This window comes from Saccostrea echinata, unplaced genomic scaffold, assembly GCF_033153115.1.
Source record: "Saccostrea echinata isolate AGI-Se365-2 ecotype Australia unplaced genomic scaffold, CSIRO_AGI_Sech_v1 ptg000029l, whole genome shotgun sequence".
NCBI classification, from domain to species: domain Eukaryota; kingdom Metazoa; phylum Mollusca; class Bivalvia; order Ostreida; family Ostreidae; genus Saccostrea; species Saccostrea echinata.
In genome coordinates, this window is record NW_026889778.1 from 18,222,761 (window position 1) to 18,229,240 (window position 6,480).

General features: G+C 32.9%; 1 long non-coding RNA gene across 1 annotated transcript; it reads right to left on the reverse strand.

The window, feature by feature from the left end:
- Window positions 1–294: 294 nt before the first annotated feature.
- On the reverse strand, window positions 295–2,068 carry LOC133194582 (uncharacterized). Its single transcript, XR_009722125.1, has 4 exons — window positions 2,016–2,068; window positions 1,855–1,898; window positions 985–1,098; window positions 295–563 (listed from the first exon to the last, which is right to left on the reverse strand). It is a non-coding gene; the product is annotated as an uncharacterized LOC133194582 (long non-coding RNA).
- Between the last annotated feature and the right edge of the window lie 4,412 nt (window positions 2,069–6,480).

A 6,480-nucleotide genomic window follows, 5' to 3' on the forward strand; every position in this document is an offset into this window, starting at 1 on the left:
GATATTTGGCTAAAAATGACCATTCACACCATTAGAAATTCTGCTAATATGTCCAGCGCCTATTTCCACCAAGACAACAGAACAAACGCATATACTCTTGACTCTATATAGCTATAGCTCTTTGTTGATGTTTGTTTGTTTATTTATTCATTCTTCTTTAAAAAAAATCGTTCCCTTGAAGGCTCTAAACCTCTATTTACATGAAACATACTGAGGATGTATAGAAAAGACCTCAAAATATTTACTCAAGCAAATCAGATCAAATAAGTTCGACTTCAACAGTAAGGTACTGTGTTTGATATATAGATGAAAGATTTTATTAAAATAATTGGATTTTATACATACACAAACCAATGTAACGCTCTTACACTGAATTTTATTGACACACACTTATCAATTGTTCTGAATTAAATTTTTTTTCTAATAAAAAAAGTAATTATTGTCCCTTTTCCTTTAACATTCCTCCATTGGTTGCCTCATTTGGTAGCCATGACGTCACTTTTTGCAGCTGCTGCAATCAGCTTTTTCACATTTGCCAGGGTTTTGACAGCACTTCTCTGTGTCTACAAGATTCACACAGTATATCTTTTATTTCATCTATTTGAGGTACATTTATATATATATATTTGCATATGCCAAAATATTTACAGTACATACAATATACTATATATAAGAAATTTACTATACAGCGTACATGTACGTATATTTCAATATATAATACCAGAGTGTATTATGATTATATGAATTATTTTATCCATATATATAATTTATTATGTACACCAATGTAGAATACAGACTCAAAGTATGCATCTAACTGAAGAACAAGTTTCTTTCTTGTTTTAAACATAAATTGGATATTACAAGGATGTCGAATTTTTTTCAAAAGATTAATTAAAATCCCCAACACAGGATTTCTTTTCCTTATTATATTTAAACAAATGTTGAATAAGACACAACCTTAGCAAACCGTATTTTAGTTCTTACCCCCGCAGCAGGTTTTGACTGGACGCTTACAGTTACCACAATTACAAATGCCCCCTGGTTCTGTACAGTTACATTCAGGTCCACACCTACAGGATCCGCCTGCTGGTTTCTCCTCTAAAATTAAACAAATGGTCCATATACATCAACGCTAACCTGGTTAATCTTTGTTGTTGCAGAGAAATGCACGACTTCAACATGTAAATTTCAATAATAGACGGTACTTGCGACTCAAATTTAATAAAATTAAATTTATTTTAAGTGAGGGTAATCGCTTTTTGTTTGAGAAACTGTAGCCTTGACCATTTTTAGAATTATTTTCTAAACATGTCTTGTGGCCCAGTCATGTGACAGAAAAAATGAGGACGTGGTTTTAATAATCTTAGCTAGAACTAGGTAATGAAATGAATGGAACTTTTCAAATTGTCATTTCCAAAGAAGAAAGTTTTCAAATGATCTTAAATTGACTGCTCTTCGGATTCATTAAATGCTCCAATGCCAAAATGTTTAACATATGGGAGTTACGGGTCGTTTGAGTGTGAGCTTAAAATCGAGGCCATGTTGCAGAAGGTACTGACACGATTGATTACCCCACCCCCTTTTAGGTAATATTGTGAATAATGCATGTGAACGAAGAAAATATGAACAAAGAGAGATAACTCTAAAAAAAAATACAATACAAAAATGAAGTTACCAGTCCTGACGTAATTAGATTAAGCTTTTTTTGGAGGGGGGGGGGGGGTCGAATGATTTTGAATTAATTTTTGAATTAAACTACATGGACGTTCAATTAAACAGATGTACAACTGCTTTTAACCCCCCCCCAACCCCCAACCCCCCAAAAAAAAAGAAAAAAGAAAAAAAAAGACTTACTTTCAACACCCTTGCACTGTGCTTGGTCAGACATTTCTAGAGTTCTAAAGTTGACAATTAAAATAAACAGAAAATTGTATATCGAATTCGAAATGATATATTACATCTTTTAAAAATAAAAAATTAAATTCTTATATTTTAAATATCATTTTATGTTTTACCTCTGTTGATCTCTCTTACAATGTTGTACAGTTCTCCTGTAACTGATGAACTCACATTGGCGATGTTTAAATTTTCTTTTAAAAAAATTATATCCGTGTGCAGATGAATAGAATGTTGTATTCGATGGATATGGAAAGGAAATAACGCGGCGTAGCAAGGGTATAAAGCATCTACGTATAAAGTATATAATGAATTAACAGATGGTTAATAGTGTATAATGAATTAACAGACGGTTAATTGTATTTACACTCTGGATATCAGATACAATTTCGAACTTATTATTTTTGTTTCTTAGAATATTGAGATTCAATTGTTACCAAAAAGTGAATCTAAATTCACAAAGAAAGAATTTGAAGATTGAAAAGAAAAAAACCCGTACATCTATGCCTATTGATACACGTCAGCGGCGGATCCAGGAATTTCATAAGGGGGGGGGGCAGTAGAAGCCAGGGGGTCTGGGGGCTGTATTGAAGCCCATAGCGGGTACAAGGCAAAGCCCTGGTGGGGGTCGGGGGGTGGGTGGGGGGAACTGACGAATTCTAACAAATAAGTGGTGTTATTTGCTTTGATTTTAGGATAATACAATTAAACAAAATTTTTTAAAAATTCAAACGGGGGGGGGGGGCGTACGCCCGGCGCTGGATCCGCCTTTGCATGTTCTAAAGCAGTTCTTTGATCCGCCGAAGAATTTGATCGCTTTGAAGTGACATATCAAATTCGGTAGTGGATCAAAGATCTTATTTTTGTGAGATTATTTGTGAGAATATGATTTTTTTTGTATCAGCGGGACAACACATATGTTAACGCCACTAGTTCTTTAGGTACTTTTTTTGTATCAGCGGGACAACACATATGATAACGCCACTAGTTCTTTAGGTACGTGAAGTATAGGTAAAAATGAAAATAAAATATTCCTGAGAGAAAGAAAAAAATCTCTGTACAGTCATTTACGATAGGAATGAAAATGTTTTTTTTTTCTAACGTTTGGTAAATATTTGTCTTTTAAAATTGAGTCGTGATTTGTATCATAAATCAATAATGTAAAAATACCCCTCTTTCATTAAACTTTAATATAGTGCATGAAGAAGAGAACGGGTTGTTTGCAATACGGACTCGTGATAAATTATCTACTCTGTGTTAATCTTGTATCTCTACGCACTGAAGCTTAGCAGGCAATTTCGTTACATTCATAATATTTCTTTATGTCCAACATCCATAAAATCACACTTTAATTTACATGTATCGTGTCTGTCTACAGTACAATATCTGACCTTTGACCTTTTCGCTCACTCCTCCGGCTGGAGAAATCTTAAAGTGCCATTTTAACACATATTTGCCCCTGGGTTCAGGCAAAAATTTGGACGCTCGCGCATAATAAAGACCCAGTTAGGGTATATATCCTTTAAATGTTTGCTTTAGATTACATAGACAGATTACATATTATTTTGTGTTGAATGTATCCTTTTTTTAAAGTCCTTTGCAAAATATTGACCTGCCCAAGGATGAATATACCACCGTGCCTATAAGTGAAATCGCACGGAAAATCCAACAGAGAGACCAAGTATAGAAAGCATGCGCATGGATCGTTGTTAATAGCGCACCTGTAATGAAAAACTTATTAAAGTCATCTCTTTACCGGTGATTTTAATTTGACTTTGACAAACTGCATGTTGGATCGCTACGAACCACGAACACAGCGACATAATAGACCGTCTTCTGCTGATCAAAGGTAAATGTTTTAATTATCCAATACAATGCAGTATTATTTGCTTTTTAAGCAAATTTGATTTTTCAGTTCGAATATTCTTAAATCAATTATACATGTATTTCTGTACATCTGTAAAAGTGAGTTTTTAAAAAAATATTTTGGGAATTCTTTTTTGCATTTACATAGACTCAGATGCGAACATTGCGTGTATGCAGAAAGAAATTAATACAAATCCCTAACAGTTTTCGAAACTTAAAAGCAAATTAATCTCTCTCTCTCTCTCCATGTGCGCAGGGGCAAGGGCTCTGCAGTTGTTAATGCAAAGAACTTTTCTTTACTTCACCGAGGTAAAATTTTATTTTAATTAAAGTTGCATTCCAAAACATTTGAGAAAGCATATAAAGTTTTAAGCTTACAGTAAGACGGCTTGTTCGAGGTAAATTGACCTGGTGGAATTTTTGGGTTATCAAGGTGTATTCTTAGATCGTGTAATTAGACAATGACATGTCGGTTAATACACAATACCTGTGTGTCCGCCGATATGTGAGTCACAGCGGTTTTATGAATGAGCGGAGACCCGCCCCCATGTTTAGGAAACCTATATCAAATACATATATTTCATCCGGTGACGATCAACGAATCAATGAGCGTTATGGATTTGGGGGAACCTTTGATCAGAGGCGTTTTATGACGTCATTGCTCTTGTAGATGATCATTTCAGAATCAAGAAATAGATGCCAAAAGTTTCTTTTAAAAGGTCTGTCTACATTTGAATAGCAGAGATAAGTTTGTCTCCTGTTAGGTGGTGGATCAAACTTTTTCAATAAAAACAATTAAGCGACTTGTAGAAAATCCTGACTGCGCCAAGAATATTAAGGATCCTCTGTACACTGCACACCAAAGAGTTCCTTTTTAAAAAAATTTGTGCAGTTAGAGTGATCTGCCCTTATATCTTAAATTAGATAATTAATATCCAGAGGGTAAACTTTCAAATTAGATTTTGAGTAAAATATTCAAATCGGAATGACCTAAAATTTCATATTAGTGAAAAGTTCGGTTTAATGCTTTTTATTGTCTTTTTAAATTTACAGAAGTAGGTAAAGAAAAGTTTGACTTGTACATCTGCAGATATCAAAATTTCGACTGCACTGGGTGGGAATCTCAATTAAAAGGCATTTCTTACACGCATGGTGATAACCTCTAAGAAACAAAGCCCGTGAAAGGGTGACCTGAAATATCTAACGGGGAGATAAACTTTTAAACAATTTAATGTCAGGATTTTTTTTTTATTACATTCTAGTTATTTAACCTGAGGATTGCAACAGTGCACTGAGTAAATAACAGGAATTTGATAATGAAATGGATTTTGATGGAAGTTGATGCCGGGGTTCATTCTTTGTTGAGGGGGGGGGGGGGGGAACTCATTCCAGCTTTTGACAAAATTAAAAAAAAACCAATGTCTCTCAGATATTTTGTACGTAATTATGTCAAACAAAAAGAGAAATAAAAATTTACAAATGTCAAATAATACATGTATCATGTGTCTTTTTTCGTCCGAGTTTTACCGAATAGGTATTTATAATATGGAAAGCAGTCAAGGTTGTGAAATGATGCGGTGGCGTGTTAGAGTTATCGTTCTTGGTGTGTGCAACTACATGTATTATTACGTCGCGCATCGTGTATAGCTCCAAGGTTAGACAGCGCAATAAGAGTTTGTCCTTGAGATTTAATTTGGAAATTATATATTATACTTAATCTGTCTGGAAATTACATATTAATTATGCTTTGTCTGTTGGTGTTTAAGAAATAGAAACAACAGAAACTTCTTACTCTATAAATTGGGTTTCGCCGAGAGCATTATACGGCTTGATGTGTGAGAAAATAGACGTAAGTGCAAAATGTAATTTTCCTTAGCAATTTGTACCTAACAATCGTCCATTTCAACGATCTGTTTTGAAAGGGAAATATTTCAATTATTTTACTTTTATATACCTATTAAAAGAACCTCGGGGTATATAAAAGTGTATTACAATTTAGTTATCTTAACGGTTCGTTTTGGAGTTTTTTTAAAAGAAAAGGTACTATAAGTTTTTAATCCTTATGATGGCCGAAATTTAAAGAAAAAAATGTTCAAAGGTTAAAGATTGTTAAAAAATAATTTATTTCGTTAAAGGAGATAATCTTAAGCAATGTGATTAACTGTCCATGCAGAGTTATGCATCTTTTTCTGGTTGCACGTCACAGATCATTCTTAAAACTTCACTTTTCTTATTTCAGTGTAAAGTTATTTGCTGAATGGCCTCTAGGATTTATCCTTTTGAAAGGTAAAAATATATAATTTAATTTAAATCTAAATATATGTTTAATCAACTATAGAGAAGTTTTTATCATATATAGATGATTTCGTAAAGGCGTTTTAATACATTTAAGAGTCTTTGCTAGTGAGGGTGAGTGCTTATATATATATATATATATATATATATATATATATATATACATATATATATATAAATATATATATATAAATATATATATATATATATATATATATATAAGAAGAAGAAGAAGATATATCTCATTTTTAAAATTGTTAATGCTGTGAAAAAGGATTTATTGAATTTTTTTATTTATTTTCTTTATTAATGTCATTCTTCAAGATCCCCAACTTGTGTATTCAATATGCAATCCTTTCATAACGCACTGGTAAATGGGATTATGCAGTTTGTTTTTAGTGAATAGGAAAGTGATGATTTACC